Source organism: Eleutherodactylus coqui, chromosome 2 (assembly GCF_035609145.1).
Source record: "Eleutherodactylus coqui strain aEleCoq1 chromosome 2, aEleCoq1.hap1, whole genome shotgun sequence".
Taxonomy (NCBI): domain Eukaryota; kingdom Metazoa; phylum Chordata; class Amphibia; order Anura; family Eleutherodactylidae; genus Eleutherodactylus; species Eleutherodactylus coqui.
Genome location: NC_089838.1, coordinates 129,570,474 through 129,594,422, shown reverse-complemented (window position 1 = coordinate 129,594,422; position 23,949 = coordinate 129,570,474). Strand labels below are relative to the sequence as shown.

General features: G+C 42.3%; 1 long non-coding RNA gene across 1 annotated transcript; it reads left to right on the top strand.

Annotated features, from left to right (window-relative positions):
- Positions 1–429: 429 nt before the first annotated feature.
- On the top strand, positions 430–15,831 carry LOC136610652 (uncharacterized). The gene is made up of 3 exons (XR_010790140.1): positions 430–701; positions 14,496–14,569; positions 15,756–15,831. It is a non-coding gene; the product is annotated as an uncharacterized lncRNA (long non-coding RNA).
- The last annotated feature ends 8,118 nt before the right edge of the window (positions 15,832–23,949 follow it).

Below are 23,949 nucleotides of genomic sequence, written 5' to 3'. Positions count from 1 at the left end.
CAAATTAATGGCTTTAAAGGGAATTCTTGTCTTTCATATCCGGCTGCCCCCAGATGCTTCACTCGTTTATTACTTTATTAGAATGCTAATTCTTATAGTATAGATATTTGAACTATTTTTTCTAAAGTCACTATACCAACATTTGTTTAAAGGGGTTTTCCAACAGTCCAACATTTTTGGCAAAAGCCCAATACTTTCCTAACATCATTAAATAGAATGCCATATGCCTAAAATAAGCTTTCTATGAGCCTCCCTTCTATGTCCTTGTCACTTCTGTTGGTGGTTTCTTCACTGAGCAAACAGGGCGCTACTGCTCAGCCCATGTGATCAGCATTTCTAACTGGGAAACTACAGTTCCCAGAAACACCCGCATCACCTCCTGGCTAATGGCACTTTCCACCTTTATGCATCTAGTAGTAACACTAGTCTTCCTGTTCACTGAAAGGGTTTATTTTAGCTCTACAAAACCTTTCTCACAGGGGAGTCCAGCTAAACTGTAGCTGTGCATATGAAATGGCTAACCTTTAGTCTGAGCTTACTGAATCCAGGAGAGAGAGCAAAGACACTGTCTGCTCTGCAAATATTCACCTTGTGTGCTAGAGACAGAGAAAGAGCAATTATATAGGGTGAAGGCAGCAGGAACTGAGCATGCTCAACCAGAGTGAAGACCTACTGGAGGATGTGTCCAGGAGCAACGAAAGGTAAACAAAGAATGGGGATGGGATGTTTAAAGGGAACCTATCACATCCTATAAGAACCATAACCACGAGTTGTTTGCTCAGCTGGGCATGTGTTTATGCGATGGTTATCTGACCAGTGGGATTCCATTGACTCCTTCCGAGTACATAATGAGTGAACAGTGTATTCATTATGTATGCAAGGCAAGCAAAACCCATTGTGCAGCTGGTCAAAATCCAATCAAATGGAACGAAATTTTCAGCAATCAAACAATGGTTTTTATGCTGGCTAAAAACTAGCACTAAACAGCAATTGAACAAATACCCGTGTTTACATGTAATGATTATTGCTCACTTTCGGCCAATTGAATGAATTGTGAGTGATAGTTGTGGTGTGTAAAAGGGCCTTAATTTATTGTACTTCTAGGACAGAGATGTGTACTTTTTATTCGTACCAGGCTACCTGTTCCAGCGCTGTCACCTCTGGAAGTTTGATATGGTAATTTGTAGAAAAAACGCCCGCGCTACCCAGACCAAACCACCAGGATCAGGCTCCAAACACTTCTTACTATGGTCATCGCCCTGTAGGCAACAAAACGCGTTGCACAGAAAATTGCCTCAATAAACTGATGACCATAATAAGAAGTGTTTGGAGCCTGATCCTGGTGGTTTGGTCTGGGTAGCGCGGGCGTTTTTTCTACAAATTACCATATCAAGTTTCTTCTGAGTGGGTCCTACTATCCAGTAGGACACAGAAGCCCAGCAGCTTATCGGACACAACGGGGGATATATAAGCCTATCTGGATGTGGAGGTGTTGGTGAGGCTTCTATGCAGGAGCACTCACCAAACACCGGGTGAGTCAATTTTATTATTACTCAACAATAATACACTATTGGGCACTATACCCTATATTGCTTTATTACTCCAGACCACTACAGGTAACGCCTCCCTCACGTGTTTGTGTTGACCTCTGGAAGTTGGCACTTGGTCTATGAGTGTGACTTTTTTCTACGGTAAGTGTGCACACTCCCACTGTTCTCTATGGGAGTGCATGCACTGACTGAACAAAAGAGTTACCCTGATAGACTGAGCACCGACTTCCATGAGTGAAAACGTGGGAACAGGTAGCCTGGTAGGTGTAAAAAGAACACCCCTCTCATCCTATTAACACCATAAGTTAGATTATGGTATTTATAGGGTGTGACAGGTTCCCTTTTAGGGGGGTGAGAAGTCAGGACTTGTGCATTTTCAAAAAATAAATATATTTGCAAAGATTAATGATTTTAGATATTGTACACAGTGAATGAGCAATGTCATCTTGGGAAAATACCTTCAAAAAGTGTATTCTTGATTGAAATCTTTTATACGGATGTGTCTTTCCTTAACTTGTTTCTAAACCCGATATATCCTTAGAGATGTATGGTGTGAGATTTTAAGCAAACATAAAAAATGTGTATACATCAACGGATGCCGCCTGCTGGCCATCTGTTGCACATGGGCACCTATGTTTAAAAAAAAATTAAACATTACTAAATTCTTTTTTTTACTGGATAGGGAAAGATTATATTGAACTGGAATCATGACAAGTTGCATAACATAATGAAATTCAAGTTAAGTTAAGGATGGGCTCTGGCAAACCTGGACTTGTGTTCTGGATAAACAGACAGGGAACAACAAACTGTATACAAAGTAGTCAAAAAGGAAAATTGTGTCCGTATTACAGATGATTCTCTGGGAGAACATTCCTGGCATATGGCACCCAATAGAGTACCCTATGGTAGTGTTCGTGATACTCCCTAGAATGGAGCTGTGGGGGATTCTGTGCATTGCCATACATCCTCCATATGGCTTTGATGTGCATTCAGGTAGTCGCTCAGAAAAGTCACTGAAGCGTACGAACGACAGTGCTTTGTTTGCTTTTACGCAGAGCCCTTACTGTTCATTAGTTGTTTGCCTACATTATATATTGTTCATGGGGGGCATTTCCCTGCAAATTAGTTTGCAAGTCATTCAAGTATGAATAACAGTGACTTTACAACAGACAGTGACTTTAAAGTCAATGGAAGCCGTCCCTGCCGTGGCACTTCAGCAATGAGCATTGCAGAAGTGTCACGGGATCCGCGTCATCGCCTAGCAAATCTGCAGTGCGCCTGTGCGCCAGCAGCATATCCGCAGTACAGAAGAAATGACAGGTAAGCAGGGTCGCTGGCAGCAGGCACAGGCAGATTCTGTGCGGGATTCCCCACACAGAATCCGTACATGCCGTGTGCATGAGGCCTTAATGGCCATTACCATTTTATCAGCTTCATTTGCATGTAAAAGGACCTCCAGCAGTGGTTTGCAGAGCCAAGTGTGTGTTTAAACACACTAACAGCTGTGTAAACAGCTGCTCACACATTCCATTGTTCTGCTTGCTCTAGTATAAACATGTTGCCAGGAGAACATCCTGCAGTCTATTGAAAGATGAGTGAAATACATTTAAATGGAATGTATTTGCTTAGTCTTTCAGCGGCTGAACGATTGATTTTATGTGAAGTAAAATTTAGGATTCGAACAAAAAGTGCACAATGCCCACGTTTACATGTAACGGTTATTGCTCATTCTTGAACGTTTGGACAAATTTCGAGCGATAATCATTGCATGTAAAAGGGCCTTTACTGTCTGGTGAAGTGTGAATAGTAGTTGAAGGGATTGGGTGACACTGCATTAGTATTACTATGAGTGATCCCTGTATGGAATTTTATAGTAAGTAAAGTAACTGCTGCTGATGACAATGGACAGACAGGAATGTTTAGGGCCTAAAAGATCAGATACTGTTGTCACTCACTCACTCACGACTAGAGATGAGCGAGCATACTCGCTGAGGGTAATTACTTGATCGAGCATTGTCCTTAGCGAGTACCTGCCCGCTCGAAAGAAAAGGTTCAGCTGCCGGTGGAAAGCGGGGAGGAACGGAGGGGAGATCTCTCTCTCCCTCTCTCCCCTCTGCTACCCCCTGCTCACTGCCACAACTCACCTGTCACCCGCGCTGGCAGCCGAACCTTTTCTTCCGAGCGGGCAGGTACTCGCTAAGGGCAATGCTCGATCGAGTAATTGTCCTTAGCAAGTATGCTCGCTCATCTCTACTCACCCCCTCTCCTTTTCTAGCTGGTCAGTACTAGTTCCCCCATCAGATTGTACTATAAAAAGGAAATATATTAACATAGCCTTATAGTAAAAATATAAATGCCTGCAATTTGTCAGTGTATTTTTAACACCCAGACACTCTTAGGGACCTTTCACACGTGCGGAATATTTCAGCAAGACGTACATAAAAATCCAGGCAATTCTTCACCAAAATCCGCATGTATAAGGGTGGGTTATGGAGCAGAAATCTTCAGCAGCAGTTTAAGTCCGTATTTAGGGCACATTCACACGGGCATAAGCACATTTTGTATTTACGCAACTGAAAATCTCTGCGTGTTTAACCCTATCCCTGTGGGTTTTATACACACAAAGTGCATATTTTCGCATGCAAAAAAGTATGCAGAAGGGCCCATGCATTTGCTGCGCAAATAAGTGGTGAATGCGCAGGTTTCCTGTATATTCACATGTATTTGTGCTGGCCTATTCACTTCAATGGTCTATTGCAGCGCATAATATGCACCATATAGCTCATGCCATGTATTTTTTCACACGATTGAACATTGCACAAAAAATATGCTTATGTGAACTGGCGGTTCTATTCACTGCGTATTACAGGTGTTAAAATTGCGCATATAATACTCGGGACAAATACGTCCCTGTGAACAAACGCTCAGTCGAGTCTTTCAAAAATATCCCGCCCATGAGAAGGCACCCTTAACGTACCTTGACACGGTACCACTGTCAGATGCGTAAGTGCCCGATAGACGTGCCAGTGACTATTGCTCCTCTCCTTTTACACAAGAGTAATAGTTTGTCAGATGCTGGAGTCGGAGTAGCTGGAGATCTCCGACGGCCGCCCGCCTCCATTCACAGTAAGCAGGAGTCATTCAAAGATTGACCGACTCCGGTTTACACGGAGCAAGAAGCCGTTCAGTAGTCATTCTGTTTCAGTGAGCCGAAAAGGAACGTTTAGCAGCCACATGGTGACTTCTTGCTCAGTGCCCTGTCGGGGGCCGTGTGTACTTGAGTTCACAGTCACCCGTAATCACCCGTTCAAGCAATTACGGTATTCAGGCAACTATCAACCAGTGTAAAAGTACCTTTAGGATAACAGAAGACCTTATTATCTTTCAGTCTGTACCTATTAACTTCACATAAAAATATTAAAGCCACCCTCCAGTCCTGGAGAAACAAAAATGGCGAACTGCTTCTCTGACTACCTGATGTACACTGTGCTTAGTATACATCAGTAGTCCAAGAACCTACATGTTGTTCCGACCGGCCAGCACTGATCATGTGGACAGCAATGTTTAATCAAAGCAGATGTAGTGTCTTAAGGCCCTTTTACACGGGATGAGTGTCTGGGCAAACGATGCCCGACAGTCATCCCTATGTATACTCGCTCCCGTGTGGCCATCTTCGTTTCTCCAGATTCGGAGGGTCGCTTTAAATCACTATTTTCCAGTTTGTTAGTATTCTTAAACACAGTTGAAAGCATTTTAATCCCCAGGAGGTGCAATGAGATGGAATGCAATAATGCAATGATTAACACTTTAAGTCTAGTTTTTATACCCCAAAACAAATGAAATTTATGTTTTTATGTTGCACCCCCTTCAGTCCATTCATCTTATAAACCCATAATATAGCAGCAGATGGCTGAGCTGCAGGCCACTGACCACCAAAGGTACTTTTATGCATAGCGTTTTCTATCATGCAATAAAGAAAGGAGCTCCTATAATTAAAATCAAGCGTTGATGGATCTGCTCACATTAGTCGTCTGTGTCCAAACACAGCAATGAGAATGCTCCTCACAGCATGCTGCTGCGCTAGGACAGCCGCACTGCACTCGACAGCGCTCATCTGGGATACTGCAGAAATAGAACACTGAGGACTGAGCGGTGAACATCACAGTTAGGTAAGGGCAAGCTTTTTTTTATATTAACGCAGACAATAAAAAATACATGTTTCAGGGCTGAACAGTTGATTTGTTCTATTCCCGTATTTTTATTTCTTTTTCTGGTTCGGCTACTGTAGTGTGTATATACTAAGAAATAAGAAAGGTATAAAATGTAACTTTTATTAAAACACTGGAAAAGGTAAGTAATCGAAACTCAGTGTCACGGGCAATGGCTGCACTGAAAAAGAGTATACTGGAAAGTGCCAGCATGGATTATAGTAGGTGTATGGGACAAACAAAGTTTACAGCATAAACATGCCCTTACAGAATATATCTATGCCTACTGGCGTAACTATAGGGGGTGCAGGGGATGCGGTTGCACCCGGGCCCAGGACCCTTATGGGCCCCATAAGGCCTCTCTTCTCCATATAGGGAGACCAGTACTAAGAATAAAGCATTATAGTTGGGGGCCCTGTTACAAGTTTTGCATTGGGGCCCGGGAGCTTCAAGTTACACCTCTGTCTATGCCTATGGCCGCCTGCAGACAGCCGGGTCGGATCCCACTGCGAGAATTCTCGCAGCGGGATGCGGAACTGTGCCCCTGCAGAGGCCTGCAGCTCACCCGCTCCTGGCATCTCCTGTCTCTGCTATGCGCCGGCTGCCGGCCAGCCAGCGCGTGCGCAGAGTGGAGCCGGTCCGGCACTACTGACATTTCTGTGCGGGGCTCTGCAAGTGTTTTCATGCAGACAAATTGCGCCTGTGTGCATAGGATTGCGTTTTGCAGTGCAATCGTATGCAGGCGGGCATGGGCGGAAATTCTGTGGGAAATCCCGCTGCAGAATTTCTGCCCGTGTGCAGAGGGACTATAGTATTGGCAGATTCCAGACTAATTGTAATATTCCTATTCATTTCAGATGACCAAATCTCATCAGGGGTATGATAAGGTAGGTATTACCAGGGTAGTAAATGGTCAATATCATAGGTAAATAGACCTATAATAGCAGTAGGAGATTAGTGCAAAAGAAGGTGGTCCTCAGGCAGTCCCTTTTATTAATATAACAGATCATCATTTCTGTATGTATTTGGAGGAAACTTTGCTTCTCTGGACGAAAACAACCTGCCCTGTTCTAGCAGCCTAGCTGCCAGTAATCGCCATTGATGTCTGCTTCAGTAAAGGTGCATTTACACTGCAAAGATGATCGCTCAAAAGATGGCTTTTGAGTGATCATTTTGCATAAACTACTACTTGGTACTAATGCCTATTAGTACCAATTAGTAGCATGTGAGCCATCAGGAGCTTTAGTCAGGGAACAGACCACCCACTGTTCCCTGATTACATTCCTTTTGTTCTGCCAGTAGGGCTGACAGCTGAGAATAGCTGATACAATGCAATCAGCTGTAATTATTGCTCCCCAGTTCTGCTTATCAGCTGTTCTGCCGAACAATGGTTTTCAAGCAGAACTGAAAACCATTGTTTGGCAGAAAACTAAAAGATGGGCACATTTACACCCACCGATCATCGCTCAAAAGATGGCTTCTGAATGAATTCTAAGTAATAATCGTTGTGTGCAAATGTCACCCGTAGCATGCTAGGGCAAAACACGACATCCTGCCCATGAGCGGAAATCGATTGCGATAACCCGCTAATGGAGAAAAAAATCGCAGCATGCTGCGATTCTATGGAAATCCCGTGCAGACGTCTTCCATTGAAGTCAATAGAAGCTGTCCAGCATGCGACCCTTCCGCAATCATCATTGCGGAACGGTCGCGGGATATGCGTCATCGCCTAGCAGCGACACGGCGGAATCTGTACTGCGCATGTGCATCCAACCCGGCCATGTGCAGGCGGCCTAAAGCACCAAGGCATAAACCTTAAAAAGAGAGAGCCCCGTCCACTGCACATATCGGCCAAAGGCATGAGCCAATTTGCTACCAGAGCTCCATTTGACACTCCAAACCTTTACTTACTCAGCCTAAACTACTGACCTGGGCCAAGACTCTCCATTGGTGACCTGGGATGCGGAGACATTATCACGTTCTCCATTACAAGCTGGGCACTATCAAGCAACCATCCAGACAGAACTATTAGTCAAGAGCAGTAAGGTAACATATGTAAAAGTAAAGTTGAGTATATCCAGAATAAGAAAGGCTAATGGCAAAGACCAAGAGCAGCAAGGAGATATAAAAAGTGATAAATGAGCCAGATATAGCAGCAAGAAAAGGGCAAAGGCAGCGAAGTTTAGTTTAGTGAATGAAATTTAAAATATCCTGTTTAAGCAATGGAGGTGAAAACCACGTTGGATGTGCAGAATTGACAACTGCACTGTTCACCAGTCCTTGCATTTTTTCCTCTTTCAATTTAACTGATTTTTTATAGGAGCAGTTCTAAAACCACCTAAGGGTGCCTACCAACTAGTGTTTTTTTTCTGCAGCAAATTCGCAGCGTTTTTTTTTTCCAATTGTCAATGGGACTTTCTAATGTTAAAAACGCAACGCACCAAGAATGCAAGTTGCCGCTTTTACGTTTTTGGTGCGTTGCGTTTTTAACATTAGAAAGTCCCATTGACAATTGGAAAAAAAAAATGCAGCGAATTCGCAGAGGAAAAAAAAGCCTAGTGGGTAGGCACTAGAGATGAGCGAGCATACTCGGTAAGGCGATATACTCGAGAGAGCATCGCCTTTTCGAGTACCTGCTGGCTCGTCCCTGAAGATTCGGGGGCGGCGCAGGGGTGAGCTGGGGGTTGCAGAGGGGATCGGGAGGGAGAGAGAGTGGGATCTCTCTCACTCTCCTCCCCGCTCCCCCTTGCTGCTCTGCGCCGCCCCCGACCCCCGCGGCCCCCCGGAATCTTCAGGGACGAGCCAGCAGGCACTCGAAAAAAGCGATGCTCTCTCGAGTATATCGCCTTACCGAGTATGCTCGCTCATCTCTAGTAGGCACCCTTACTGTGTCTTATTTTGCCAACCCCTGTCTGTATGCATTGTTAGGGCAGTTACCGTTGGGGCATCCCCCTCCCTACACGCCATTAAGCAGAGCAAAACACTGCTTACAAAGGGGGACCCTCTGGTGGTCCCAGACCATCCTATTAGGATGGATAGATGGCTGCCCACGTGTGTTCACTTCTCCATTGAATTCAATGGATGTTTATGGAAATCACATAGTGTCAAAAGTTTGACTCTTCATTGATTAAACTCATAAACATGATCCTGATATTTCTGATTGATGTGTCAGAAAATAGTATTTTGAGTGTACCCCATTCTTGAGTACCCCAGTTTTAAATATTCCTTCTCCGGGGTAGCATCCAGATTATAATGTACAGTAACTTGAACTTTTTCACATTTACGTACAAAAGCAGAGAATGCAATGAGCTGAGAACAAAGCCAGCATTTTCTAGCCTAAGTTCTATTAGCATTTCTAATACACAATCCACGCATCTATTCCTAGACATAATTGATGCAGCATGTCTGTGCCTAATGAAGAGCAGAGGCGCACACTGACCCCTTTCATGTAGAGCGAAGGCACCCCTGCATGTTTCTACAAGCTTATCATAAAATCTAGTATGAGCCCTTTGTACAGATACATATCTACTGTGGGATTTTGACATCAGGATCTGTTCATGAGGATTTCAGAAGTGAGAGATCATTGCTTGTTCTACCCATTTTCTTCCATCTCGTCCATACAGTACATGAACGCTCCATCCCGCAGATCAATGTGCGCAATAACTGACAATAAGTGACATTTTAAACAGTCTTGTGATTGTTATCCAGAGTTGCCAACAAATCGGGATTTCAGCCAACTAGCCATTATCATAATGACTTAAAGCAGTTGTCACTTAGGCAACACTTCATAATTATGTCTGAAACAAGAAGCCAATGGTGGTACAAGTACACAGACGGCCTTGTTAAGGTTACAACATCACATTGTGTGGAAGCCCACAGCTCTGCTCCACATACAATTAGTAGAATCTCCTCATTTACCTTTTCTATATTTACATGCATTTATCCCCAGCAACCCTGCTTAAGTATGAAAGGCATGCCAAGATGTGTGCTTCACTCAGGCCTCATGCAAACTTCCATATTACTGCTCCTTTTTATATGGAGTCATAATAGGGCACCTGTCGAGGTGCATGAGGCCCTCATTGTACTTCTGTATGCCCTTGACTTCATGCAGAGGTTTTTTATTATGTAGAAATCAGATGCGGTATGTATAAAGCTTTTTTCCCTTACATTCGATTGAAAATAGCTCCGTACTTCAGGCTCCGCTGGGTGCTTTTATAGCAGCAGTGTCCCCTCCACTTAACACTTTGTGAACCTTCCTCAAAAGTTTTGAAAAGTGTTGAGTTTGGTGCAAAGCAAGAACACGCAGAGAACGGATCGTGAACAGCACAGTTGGGTAAGTATACTCTTTTATTTTAATGCTTTACTGAGAAATAAAGTATAAAATGTAACTTTTATTAACCCTTAAGTGCGGATTCCTGCTTTTTCTCATGCAAAGTTATTAACCCCTTAAGGACAGGGCCTATTTTGGGCATAAGGACGCAACGATTTTTGGCGGATTTTCATCTCCATGTCCAATGTAGATATGAAACCACCCTTATGTAATCCAACGAGAAGGTCAGAAAAGACATATAATATGTATGAGGAAAAAGTGAAGGCTTAAATTTGCTGAGCCTACACTGATATGTTAAAATATTGCCTGTACAACAATTCCCCAATATGGAGTAATATAAAGGTGTAAGCAATATGGCCCTGGGACTCACTCACCCAGGTGTATGAAGCTGCATATTATACATGCGTAATATGCAGTCCTAAAAGCCCATTGGTTTACATTGCGCCATTCATGCATAAGTATTTTTCATGCGCATATAGCGTGAGTGAGAAAAAAACACAGCATGTCATATTTTGGTGCATAATATGCCCTTTTGTAGGCTATGTGGGTTTACAATATGCAGTAATGCAACGTGTGTTTAATGATGTACTGTGTACTATGCACGTAAAATATGAGCATAATGCGCAGACCCATACGCCCATGTGAATGAGCCCTTAAAGTGACCCTCCAGAACTGGACAAACAAAGATTGCTGCACCGCTTCTCTGATTACCTGATGCACACTTTGTATTAATATTTATCATCAGTCCAAGTGCTTATTCAGACGACCGTGTATCGGCCGGGTATTCACGCTGGCCGATATACGGCGTCCCTCTATGCAGGGGGAGGAGGCTGGAAGAGCCGGGAGCAGTGCTCTGAGCTCCCGCCCCCTCTCCACCAACTCACGCCCCTCTGCACTATTTGCGATGAGGGTATGCGGGATGGGGCTTAGCCCAGCCCTGTCCCGCCCTCTCATTGCAAATAGTGCAGAGGGGCGGAGAGGGGGTGGAGAGCAGGCAGAAAGGGGGCGGGAGCTCAGAGCACTGCTCCCGGCTCTTCCAGCCTCCTCCCCCTGCAGAGAGAGACGACGTATATCGGCCGGCGTGAGTACCCGGCCGATATACGGTCATCTGAATAAGCCCTAAGGCCGCTTGCACACAGCTGAGAAAATTGCACAGGATTTGTGCATTGCGATAGCCATTCTTTTGAAAAAATTGTGGCATGACCTATCTTTGGGCATTTCCTTGAAACACCTAGCCCATTGTTTTCATTGGGGCCAGAAAAAACATCTCACAGCATGCGAGGTGCACGCGAGTGTGATGCGTGGCTTCCCATTGAAAACAGTGAGAAAAACTTGCTGATCCTCTATAAATCCAATAACTCATAGGTAACATTTTCATTGATTGGATTTGGCAGAGTTGCTTTCAACTCTTCTGAAATATCTGTTTTAGTAAATAATTATATTCCACAAAAAGTATATAAAAAGTCTCTGATTAGCCAAGACCTAATTGACAACTGGGTTCCGGTTGTCAATTCATTCATACAAGCAGAATAAATAAATACTGTTTAATCAGAATTAAACCTGCTTCTACAGAAAGTTGCTGTTAACTATAGATATGGCATGTGTGGGCAGTGGTGAGATAGGAGGAGCCCAAGTTTGGGGAACAGCCCAGGACTTATTTCCACTTAATCTGCCACTGGCATGTGCCCAATTCTTTCTATTATAGTCCCTCATCTGTAGCTCAGCCTACCAGAGTTGGTATGGGATAAGGGTGAAATCACTGCATCAGCCCCAGCTCTCGTCATCACATTGCCAGTTCCTGCTCTCTGTTATCTCAGCACCGAGTGTCGGTAGACCTTTTGCTTGTACTGTCTGTAGGCAGATTGGTGAAGTGTTTATACCTTGCTGCCCTGAGTGTTAGTGGTCATTCACAAATTATAATGTCATCTACCTTTTACAACAACTCCCAATTTCCACCTAGGGAGACTCAGGGATGTCCTAGGTTCCTGCTGGGGGTTACCCTTATCAGGGCAAGTGCTCCGCTATATCATACGTATGGGTCAAATTTCCATATCAGCCATTTTGGTTTTGCTATTCAGAATTTTGTTCTCCTTGTTAGGCCTCCTGTCCACGTTCGTATCGGTAAAGCACTGCAGGTCTCCGGTCATGTGCAGTGTGACTCTCTTTTTTTTATTTCATTCCCTGCTCTGTTTCATAGTGGGGTTGCATATGAAATCACCACCCATATGCAATGTATTATATATAAACAATGTTAGCATACACTGCCTATACAAAAGTATAGGGCACATGCTGCGTGATACGGAGAGAAATAGAGCATGCTGTGATCTATTTCTTGCATGTATCTAAATGCAGTAACTACACGCTCATGTGCATGGATCAATGAAAGTCCATTGACTTTCATTGACTCCATTCGTTGCATATCATGCGGCCGTGCATTGCACGTATAATATGCGATGAAAAAACGTCCGTGGACATGAGCCCTTATATAGTAAGTATATCTGTCCTGTTGGATAATTAATTGATGCCTGTGTAGGCTACGCTCTTCATGGATTGAACATTTCTTCTCTTTCTCATCCATTGTCAATTGTTTTGCTGTGGCATATCGGTCATGAGACCCCTGTGGCCGCAGTGGTGGAGCTCTCATGTAACATAGATTTATGACCTACCCTATGGATATTCCCCAAATGTTAATGGTTGTAATACTCTTTAAGAGAGTTGATACAAATAATGCAGTATGTGTATTTTACAACTCTACATTGTATATTACTTTATATATCGTTCACTGGTTTCAGTTCACCAAAACATGCTGGATTATTACCAAAAAATTGATGTTATTTGAAGTACACATTCGAGATTGGAATGTATTTTTATGAAGAATGTAACATGAAAGGCGCCAGGTGATCTCTATGGAAACACACTTTTCTACCCATTATTTTATTTTGCTCTGAAAATGTATTGACCAGAAAGAAATGTACAAACTACATAGAACTATTTAGGAGTGTTTAAGTATAGATAGGAAATAACATGTTAAAAGACTGAAGGGAGAACAGCAATCCATGGTATTTAGTGTGGGACAAGTAGCTCCACCTAAGTATTGGTGATTCAGCTGTCAGGCTTAAATTAAATTCTCCCATCTGCCTGTGAAGTCCTGTTTATGCGCACATAGCATTGCCCTGCAACACAGTGTCAACTGTCTATAGCTACTGGCGAGAAGTCTCAGTATATCTGTCAGCAGCTGTATTGATAAAATAGACGCCATCTGGCTGTGTCTACATGATCAGACATGTCGTACAGCAACAGCTGAAACACTCATCGCCTATTATATGCCGTCCTTATACAACCACCCGTAAATGCAAGAAAATAGAAATTGGAACTAAATAAAAGCGCACAGTGTGCTATAATGTATCAAAATAAGGATGGCGCAATATTAAAGAAATGGCTCTGGTCACAGAAAATGGTTTCGGTTTACCTATCCTGTACTTTATGTATTTACATGATGGTTAGAACAGTATTGTATATTTTTCTACAAAAGGAAGCAAGACATGGTCAAAGTTTTGTAAAAGTTTGGAAAATTACACAATGAAAAAAATAATATAATATATGGGAAACCTATGAATTTAACAATGACATTGTGTAGACTGTTACCTAAGGCTGTCATCGTATGTACGTAAACACAATTGTGCACTACTTTAGCACAAAGTTTTTGCGTTACCAACGAGGCTTTTTTGCATGCGTATCTGAGTATTGTACTGTACCTTTTCTGCCCGCAGGGCATGCTCATCTGTACATGGCAAACAAACGACCGATTGAATGACTAGTTAGTTCCAGATGTGTTTTTTCCAGCGCAGGTACGCAGTGTTTCACACATCTCCTTGCGTATTGTGCACCCCCCCCCCCCATTGACTTCTACGGGGATCTTTGTTGTGCAAATCTGCAGGAAGATAGAGCATGCTCTAACTTTTTTTGGGGGGTGGCAGAAATGTGCATACAAAATATGCGCATCTGGACTAAGGCTGGGTTCACACAGGATGGATTTGCTGTGGAATTTCCGTGCGGATTGTCCACACGGACAATAAAAATAAACGCCTGAGATCAAACCATCGCACATTAAAGGGGTAGTCCGAAATCTACTTCCAGTTTAAAATGCATTACTCATGCAGCAACATAACAAATAATCATGTACTCGCCCCTATTTGCTCCCGCGCAGCCATTCAGTCCTTGCCCCTGTTGTTCGTCTTCAGCCTATAGTCCCACTCGATTTACGGTACGCTACGGCCACTGGAGCTAATACTGCATGAGGCCATACTTTTACAAAGAATTGCAGGTCAACAGGTACATGTCAAATATTTTGTCTACAGCGTTTATTATGGAATTTCTAATTCTAAATAATTTTGTTTTTATTTATAGAAAGATTTATGTTTGGAAAAAGTATTTAGGAAATCCAACTGACTCGTCAGTCCAATTGTTGGCTCAGATGTAAGGTATAGTCATGTCATATACATCATAGCACTCAAAAGGAACCTCTAAAAAAAGCCAGCTGTAGAAATAGTGGGGGGCAAATACCATTGCTGGAATTGCTTGAATTTCTTAATTTTGATTTATCATTGAGAGCATCAACTTTCCTAAAGAAAATGTGTTTTCCTAGAACTGTATATGTGGAAGTTTGTATACAGTGTTCGGCTCGTGTGAACTATTTATACAGGCAGATAAATTGCTAAAATTGTGTTCGCTGATCTTTATTCATTCACATTCACTGTAACAGAGGGCTGGAATTATGCAGCCGGACACATTCCAAATCCGCAGCTGCAGCATTCCATGCCCAAATCGGCAGGTCTAACTGCAGATTTTGATGCAGAATTGCAGGCAGGTTTTAAGCCATTAACAATTGTGCTTTAAAAGCTGCAGGAAGCGTGGAATTTATTGTGGCTTGCCATGTGTCCTGTGTCCAAACTCCGACCCATGTGAAAGGTCCCTATAGGGGGTGTTTATTTAAAAAAAATATATAATGTCTAGCCATGGGTTAAAGCCAAAAAATAAATAAATAGGGCATACTCACCTGTCTTTGGCCCCCTGGGACACAGCTGAGTGGCTCCTGTGGTCCTATCTCCAACGTGGATGTCCTCCGAAGATCAGGTGACCACTGGAGCCAATCAGAGGCTGCAGCATCACCGTCCGAACTCCTGGAATCACCTCTCACATCGCGGGCATCATGATGTCAGGAGTTGGGACAGTTAAACTGCAGTCTCTGACTGGCCGCAGCGGTCATCTGAGCTCTGGAGGACACCCATGTCGCATATTGAAGATGGGACCACGGGAGCCACTCAGCTGTGATAGATGAGTATGCACTCTTTTTTTTTTATTTTAACCTAAGCTGTTAAAAAAAATTCTAATCACACAACTCCTTTAAGAAAACCTGAGTTATATTGTATTCTGATATATAATATGTCTTGTATTTTTGCTTTTGGCACAGTACAGAAGACATACTGTATATATACTTCCACATATGCACATCTGTTTTTGTACTGTGTTGACTTAACAGTTTCTGTAACATAAGATTGTAAAATAAGAAAAATGAAAATCTGCACCACCCGAAGTAATCGTAAAACATACAAAGAAAAATGTTTCATTTGCTTTACATTGGATGTTTTTTTTTTCTTTGCATTGCAGAACTAGAAACAGGCATGTCTGCCCACAAAGAGGGCCACTGATTTATCCCACTGGAATTTCCTGCTTGTTTTTCCACCCAGAAACCAACTTCAAACATGTCTATTCATGGTACCTGGTTTATGGTTAGCCAGAGAAAGCAAATTCATGGTCTGCAAGGAAAAAGGAGATGTATGATTAAAAGGAAATACGCAGATGAACTTTCAACTCTCCAAAGGATGATGAATAGATGATATTTAATAGCAGTTATCTTCTACTAGCTATTTAGGTTTTAGTGTCCACATTTCCTAGACATTGACTAGCATGTTCTCCTCGCAAATGTGTTATTTTAATAGCTGCACATGGTAAATGAACATCATTTTAAGAAAGTTGTCTGATCCTTAAGTATACTTTGATAAGTACAAGAACAACATATATTGGATAATGTACCACCTACCATAGAAGGGTAGAAGTTGCCAGGGGTTTTTGAGACCAGACGTTCTTTTTGAACAGTCTGGCCTCATGGACACAGCTGTATAAATTATAATGGGACTCTTATAGAGTGCACGAAGCCTCTACTCTATCTCTCTATATCTATAATTTCATATGGAGGCATATGTACTCATACGCAAACAGAAAATTATGGTAGTCTCCATTTGACGTCTTATTGCTTCTTTGTACAGATGACATCCAACAATGCGTGAGAAGAAGTCTCTAGAATGACAAAATCTTTGTAGTTGAATTAGTAGCTTTATTAAACAGTGGTACAACTTTTCTTAGCGGTCCTCAATCTCTGCCAAATTACATTTTGCGGCATAGCGACTGTTGGCTCAGTCTGTCCCACTGTGCCATTATGGGTCTCTTAGAGGCTACTGTCTGCCTTAGCCTACCCCAACTAAACGAAACTCATGGGGTTAAACCAGTCACTTAGTATGGGAATTGCTCTGCATCACCATGGGTCCTTCTCGCCGCTATGCCACTACCTTTCTCACAATCCTGACTACCCTTGGCTGTAAGTAGGCAACATAAACTTGCATCACAAGAGTCTGATCCCACAGAGTGGCAAATACAATTTTAGTCCAAGTCCTTTTAAAAGGGGTACTGTATTTTTAATGAACCACTCAACATAAATTAAACATACTGTTTCAGCAACCGTATAACCGTAACTTCATTTTTGAAGAAAACGTGAATACTTGCAGAATATAGTGTTAACCTTTTCCAATCCAATTTGTATCCTGGTTTTCCTAGGGGGGCTTACTCTTTTTCTGCCATTATACAACGGCGCTATCTGCTGGCTAAAGTGAGTACTGCATGAGGTGATACGTTGGATAGGCTCCAACAGCAGAGAGGCTGGCAATATACAGTAAGAGAACCCCAACGAATGTCTTCCAACATTGGAGCTGTACAGCCTTAAATCATAATGTCTTTATAGGTCAGACAGTGGATTGGAAAAGGTTAACTCTTGAACAGTTCACTCCATTACACAGGAGGAGGATAGTACTCATTCACTTATGTCCTTTGCCCCACCGGTTCCTTCTGCTTACCTCAGAGCCCTATAGTAGACGTTAGTGCAGCCAGTCACTTTGTCCACTGTTCAGTCCAACCCTGGGCTCAATCAGGCATAAGTCTACAATTTAAAAGGAACCTGTCATGACTTTTTCAGCTCCTAAATCATCACCTTGCTGTTACACCGGAAGTTATAAGTATGGAGAAATATCCCTGTATAAACTGTTCATTGTTTCATTATGTATAATCTAAACGTATAAAATAATCAGTGTTGTATGCTAATTATTGTTTTTGGGTCATGAAGGCAGTGTCACTAACCTGAAGTGTCACACAGTCTGGGCTCCAAGTGCAAACAGCCTTTAAGCTGTGAACAACCGTAAACCGCAATGATCAATTGGTAAGTCATTTTACTGCAACTTATTGTTATCAAGAAAAGCATTCAAGCATCAAAGTCGTCTTAAGGATTTGTTTTCAATTGATCACGAGGGACCACAACAGATCAGTTTTCAGAATGATAAAAAAGTAACCTCAGAGGATATAAGAATGTTGTTCTCTTAAATTAAAGCTTGAATGTGGTGTAGATAAGCAGTAGTTTCAATTAAAAAAGTGGCACTTTAGGACAATCCCTATTAATATGACCTATGAAAAGGACATATGAATGTCGTAGAGGAAGGTACCCTGCTGGGCATCTCCTTCTATGAGTCATGGTGGAGAGTCACTGATAAGCAATAGCACTTGTTAGGGGTGCTGCTGGGATCTGTAGTTCTAAGCTTCCTAGCAGCACAGCCCTCACAGGGTTAATTGATTGAGCTGGCTGGGTGTTGTACTTCCTGCCAGCCAATCTCCTGGGTCTGCGTTCACATATAAACCCAGCTCCTGGTCAGTCTCTGTATGGCCCCTAGCGTGAGCAGTCATGAATCCTTGTCTGTTGATGCTTGCTGTGTGACCTGTGATTTGTGTCCTGTCCTGTTGCAGCGTGCTGTGTGAACTGTGTCTGGTGCTGCTGGACTCCTGGTTAGTGTAGGGACTAGCGGTATAACCAGGAGCCGTGAAGTGGCCCGCTAGCTTCCACGCTTTGTACAAAATGTCAACTAATACCTGGTATTTATATTCAGCTTATCATCTGATACTAGTGGTTGCATTTTGGCTGCTGTATGCTGTGTATTCTGGCTCTGTGTGTCCTGTTGTTCAGTCCCTGTCATGTGGCATGTGAATGCATCCTGTTCTGCTGCGTGGCTCCTAGGATCAGCTAGGGCCCAGATCTGAAAACCGCTGGGCTGCCCTTATTGGGGCAATGTCCCCACTTAGGTAGGGCCATGCCAATCAGCCATGTAGAAAAGGGTCAGTTGCCTGAAGCCCATGTGCATAATGTGTGCAACCTGTGTGCTACCCAGTCCTCCCTTTGGTTGCGATCGTGTGGGCCCCGTGCTTAGTCCGCCCACACGATCGTAACAGCACTATAGCCGACTTTGTATGAATGGCCATTTATCTAACTGGTTGACACGTAAAACTGCATGTTCCTACAGCATCTCTTGTTGGCTGGATGTTCTATCAATTGATATAAATCGGGTTTTTGGCTCCTATCACCTAATTGCCTCAATGGCACTCAGATTCAGGGGGATTTCTTAAGATCTGAAGAAAAAGAGGAATGTCTACAAACCCTATTGTTAATAAATTATTTGGCCCTTTATTTCCCAAGCAGGAATCCAACATGGTTGGCCTATTGCATAGCAACACAGTTATGACCTCATAGAATGGTAGAGTTGGAAGGGACCTCCAGGGTCATCGGGTCCAACCCCCTTCTCAGTGCAGGATTTGTGGTTGACATGTGTCCATAAAGGGGAATGAAGTTGAAAGAAATCCGGGAAATTGACTTGATGTTTTTCTTTATTATCCAATGTTAAAATAAACTCCTGCTCAATGCATGGAAACATGCCAAACGGGGTACAAAAATAACTTGAGTGAGGAAACTGTGGAACAGTCTGAATGGATCAAATGAAACGTATTTTACAGATTTCAAAATATGATGACAGTCCTATATCGTACCATGTGAGAATGGGACTGGAGTAGAATATTTGTATCATAACATGGGTACTAATATGTTCTACAGAATTAGGTTAGTATCATGGTGCATATTGCCCCAAATTGCCACAAGTCAAGTGAAAATGCTATTATAATTGAAGGCATCATTTTTATGCAAGTTGCTTGGCTGCTTACCAGTGTCTGTTTGCCTGTTATCTACCAGCTGCACTAGCAGAAGCAACATGATCCATTCATTCAGACCTTTGTAGTCTAACTGCCATGTGTATTTTTCCACATATACAGAAGGAACGACACAACACAGAGTTCTATGAAAAGCTGCTCCAGGATTGTTATCTTAAGAGGAATACAACAACTTCCTAAAATAGACATATGAGGATAGCTGACAGGTTCTCTTTAAGCTTCACTCCAAACCTGAGATAAGAGGAATTTGGGTGGGGGTTGGAGAACCCTTGAAATCTGGTCAAAAGCTGATCTTTCACTTTAAGGATTGTTCTGGGTTTCATCAGTTTTCAAAGGCAGAACATATGTGGTGTTTATGATAAAACATATTGTTGTACTGCAGGAGGAATAAGGACCCTTGGACCTGGAAAATAAACCTTGGTTTATGGAATAGGTCATTGTACAACTTGCATCAAGTTCACAGTCTAAGAGCATAAGAACCTTAGGTGCCGAAAAATTTGGAGGTGGATATGGACCTGTTACCACAAATTACTATAATCTCAATATTATACATTGGAACATTAATGTAAATATAAATCCCATATAAATTTAGAGGTAGTTACTAGAGATGAGCGAGTATACTCGCTAAGGACAATTGCTCGAGCGAGCATTGCCTTTAGCGAGTATCTCCCCCGCTCGAGACTGCAGGTTCGGGTGCTGGCGCGGGGCAGCGGTGAGTAGCGGCTGTCAGCAGGAGGGAGCGGGGGGGGGGGGGGGGGAGAGGGAGAGAGAGATCTCCCCTCCGTTCCGCCCCGCTCTCCCCCGCAGCTCCGTGCCCGCTGCCGGCACCCGAACCTTCAGTCTCGAGCGGGGAGATACTCGCTAAAGGCAATGCTCGCTCAAGCAATTGTCCTTAGCGAGTATACTCGCTCATCTATAGTAGTTACCTAATCTAGCCCTGTTTACTGAATACTTACATATAGGACTGTGTTATTTTAAGCACTGCCATATGTTGGTATTATTTAGGAACTTTCTGAACTTACACCTGTATGATTTCATGGCATATCCATCACATAATGATTGTTAGGGCCCTTTTACACTGAACAATTCATTCAGATTCTTGCTAGATCGCGGGAATCTGAACAATAAGCGTTGACTGTAAATACTGACAGTGACTGAATGGCAGACGATAATGTTGCAATGAGGATCAGTTTGTGAGGGTTATTTACGGATCTGGAGTCAGAATTATTTGTGGGGTCTGTTTGTGGAGTCTGCTGCTATATTAATTTTTGCTGTATGAGGTCTCAATTAATTGTGAGGTCTGACATCTGGGGTCTGAATTCATTTGGGGATCTGACATCTGGGATCTTAATTAATTTTGTTGTGTCTTATGTATTGCTTCCTTTTAACCTTTTTTTTACATTTCGTAGTTATATCACATGTATTGGAGAATTTCCTAATGGAAATCAGAGCATACTGTCTAAATCAGAGCATTCTAATCCACACCATGCTCATTGTAATGCTGAAAAGCCATGAATTCCACCCTTTGTAATGCAACGAGTAAAATCCGCATCAAATTCTGCATACAACATGTGCATATTTTGCAATAGATTGCCCACAGATTTGTGGCAAAGTCTGGACCTGGCCTAAGTTTGTAAGAGCTCCCTGAGATTCATTTTTTACAGGGGTAAACTACATTATGGGCTCAAAGGTCAGGAAACAGGGAGTCCAAGGAGTGGTGTTTCATACCTACTTGGTCCCCTGATCCTGTAATATTTCCTCGCAAAGATTGCATGCACATACAGTTTGATGCTGTGCGCGCTCTCTCATGATGAAAAAAGTCTTACTGTGGGTGCATGCCAACTTCGCGGGGACACAGTGCAGGAACGAGGCTCCCTGTGAGTATGAAACACTGCTCACCGGAATTCCCGTTTCCTGACTTTTGAGCCCCATAATGTAGCTGATGGGGCTCAAAGGTCATGACAGGTTCCCTTTAAACATTGGGAAACACATATATACGGTATGAAAAATAACTGATGTCTCCACTGTTTTTAATAATTTTTCTAAAATACACCAGGTTCTCCTTAACCTCTCATTTGTTGCTGTTTGCACCCAGTTTCCTATTTAAAAGTTTTTATTTTCTGGTGGTCTTCCCATATTTTCTGCTGTTCTGCTGTTTGTAATCTACTTTCAGGGATTGGGCATGTATCAAGCCTACCATTCTGCCAGTAGTTCACTGTCCTGAATTTCCATGCTCTTACTTCTGATGTTGCATTGCATTGTCAAATCAGCAGGGAGGTAGTATATGAATGCCCACCCCTCTGGTTTCTCAGTATGATTCAGGCATTCAGAGACATTCTAGCCAACTGATTAGTAAACCCACAATAGTTTACACAAACAGACACTGTAACAGCAGGAGAGACAGAGATTGTTATCACAGTGCAGATCTGTCAGCCTGCAGCCTTTGAGTGTGGTGGATCTGCCTTATGAAGATAGCTCCCCCCCCCCTTTTCCTAAGGAAACGTTCCTGTGTCCTTGTTACCACACAAGCACTGTACCTATCAACAAAGAATCTGTAAGGGAGACCCCTAATCGCAGCAACTTCATTTATGATTTACAGTGGTAAAGCATCAAAATCTTTAAAGCATGTATGTTACAGAAATGATAAGACTAATACTAGCTAGTAGATAAGGAGAAGTTATCTGAAAAGCTAGTGCTCCTTTAACTTGGGCACACCAATTTTATGTTGGGACTGTATGTGGTTGTTATAAACCTGATTTTACTCAGTACTTTTTTAACACCTTCCAAAAAGACAAGAGGTCCCGTATTTTCCCCAGGGGCAAACACACGTATTATCACTGTTTACGTAATTATATCATTTTACATATTGCATTAATCTGTGAAATATTTATACATTTGTAGCAAACATAAAAGTTGTATAGCATACAATTGACAGGATGTTGACGCATTTCTCTATTGCTTTACCAGTATATTTACGCGACTGATATTAGAGATGAACATATTGAAATAATGAAGAAATATCACATACTTTTTTATCCTGTACATCGTTGTGTTGTTTGATATAGAGTATATACCTTCAGTTATTTGTACAATAACCACTTAGAGTTAACTGATTCTTTGTTGTTTAAAATTTGATGAATTAATCCCATACATGGATATCCACACCCCTGTAATAAAATGTTTGTGTTACTGGGAATCTCATCATATATTACGCTAGATTGCTTACACAATATCATCTGATCAGTACTGTATTATGGTTTTATTACATAGTGGAACATTTTCAATCACTACACTACTGAAGCACACTCTACACAATCTATCCATGTGACAATGACCATATGGTGAAATGCAATAGTGTTCAGGACGCAGGCCACACAATGGGTTCTTTCAGTAAGTAGGTTAATGAATCCCCAACCTGACCTCTTGCCAGTTATTTTTTGATGAGTTTTACATAAATGGGTATTATGAACATAAACAGAGTATAGAGATCTGCTCATGGTTGTAAGATGAATTATTTCTTTGTGCCTACAAAAAATTAGGTGCATTTTGGAACTGCGGTTAACCCCTTCACATCTGCCCTAAGGTTGGCTTGAAGCTTAGGATCGGCATTTTCTGTTTTGTTCAGCACTCTCAGCTCTACTTCATTTTATATTACAAGGAAAATTTGTAGAATATGAGAGGACAAATAAGTAAATCCCAACATAGTTCTTGTCCTATGTTCTTTATGCAGTTTGCAGAGTCTTACATATTTTCTAATACAAGGATACCAAATATTAGTACTTAAGGTGCTTTTACACGGAACGGTTATTGTTCGGATTCCTGCAATCCAGCAAGAATTTGAATGATTCGTTCAGTGTACATACATTAACTGATTGAATGACAAATGAGAATTTGTTCACTTCTCGTTCGTTGTTGTTTAGTTTCTGCATGCAGAAAACTGAACAACGTATTGTTCAGTGTAAACAGGCAGTCGTTCACTTATGAACAACCGCCTGCTTACTGTGAATGGAGATAGGCGGGCCATAATCATACCCGGCACACTTTGACAGTATACGCCAGCGATGATTGTTCATGTGTAACAGCAGAGGAACAATTATCACTGGGATGAACTGTTGGACATCTGCGCTCGACAGGTCATCCGGTGTAAAATCACCCTTAAGGCCCTTTTACATGCAACGATTATCGCTAAAACGGCTGAAAGACTGAACAAATTGACAACATTTTTGCATAAAATTACACATACAGATGATGGCTTGAATCATCTCTTTTTCCCTCATTAGATAAAGTTAACACAGTATTTGTTTGCTCAGATGGGCATGTCTTTATGTGAGGGATTATCTGGCCAGCATTATTCCATTGTGTTCTTCTGCCATGAGTAAACAATGTACTCATTGTGTATGCAAGGCAAACAAATACTTCCCCCTTGACAAGCCGCTCAAAAGACTGCACTAATTTCATTCAAATTTTGAGTGGCTTGACGATGGGTTTT